The following is a 1,135-nucleotide window of genomic DNA, read 5'->3' on the forward strand; positions in this document are numbered from 1 at the left end:
CTCATTATATTAATGATTATATGGGCAATTAAACTATGACAAAGGAGGCAAGAATACACAACGGGAAAAAGACAGCCTCTTCAATAAATAGCGTTGGTAAAACTGGACAGCAGCATGCAAAAGAATCAAACCGGACTACTTTCTTACATCATGTACAAAAATAAATTCAAAATGCATTTAAAAACAAAATATAATATTGTATGTCAACTATACTTCAATAAAAAATAAAAATAAATGGATTGAAAAATAAAAGGCTTGACCCTCCTGCGCTCGCCCGGGATCCCTGCTCGTGCCGGCTGCACCAGCCCTTTCCCCCTACCCCGTGTTTCCCCGCGCGTCTTGAGCACCACGGTGACACCATGTTGGGCATGATCAAGAACTCGCTGTTCGGGAGCGTAGAGACTTGGCCTTGGCAGGTCCTGAGCAAAGGGAGCAAGGGAGATGTCTTCTATGAGGAGAGGGCCTGTGAAGGCGGGAAGTTTGCCACAGTGGAAGTGACAGATAAGCCTGTGGATGAGGCTCTGAGGGAGGCAATGCCTAAAGTCATGAAGTATGTGGGAGGCTCCAATGATAAGGGACTCGGAATGGGGATGACAGTTCCTATTTCCTTTGCTGTGTTCCCCAGTGACGATGGGGACCTACAGAAGAAATTAAAAGTCTGGTCCCGGATTCCAAACAAGTTTCAAAGCGACCCGCCAGCTCCCAGCGATGACAGCATTAAGATCGAAGACAGGGAAGGCATCACTGTCTATTCCACGCAGTTTGGTGGTTATGCTAAGGCAGCTGATTACGCTGCCCAAGCCGCCCAGCTGCGGTCCGCCCTGGAGAGCACAGCCAAGTACCAGACTGACTTCTACTTCTGCACCGGGTATGACCCTCCCATGAAGCCCTACGGACGTCGCAACGAGGTCTGGCTGGTGAAGAGCAGTGAATGAGTCACTGGCTGTGCCCCAAGCTCCGCGGGGGTCTGCATCTGTGCCCACTTCCCCTGGGAAGAAGCAGCACCCCCGTGCCACTCCAGCAGAACCAACTTCCCTTCAGAGCCAGTCACTGCCAATTTCCTGAGATAAGCATGGTCCAGATGCTGAGGCTCTGTTTCTCTTGGTGGGAAATAACGTACCCACGATACACATGC

The 1,135-nt window shown here is 50.0% G+C and overlaps 1 pseudogene across 1 annotated transcript; it reads left to right on the top strand.

The window, feature by feature from the left end:
- Positions 1-263: 263 nt before the first annotated feature.
- On the top strand, positions 264-1,016 carry LOC104997159 (annotated as a pseudogene). The gene has a single exon (XR_826302.1). The product of XR_826302.1 is annotated as a heme-binding protein 1 pseudogene (transcript).
- Positions 1,017-1,135: the final 119 nt, after the last annotated feature.

The sequence above is a fragment of the Bison bison genome, unplaced genomic scaffold (assembly GCF_000754665.1).
Source record: "Bison bison bison isolate TAMUID 2011002044 unplaced genomic scaffold, Bison_UMD1.0 scf7180017864304, whole genome shotgun sequence".
Classification (NCBI taxonomy): Eukaryota; Metazoa; Chordata; class Mammalia; order Artiodactyla; family Bovidae; genus Bison; species Bison bison.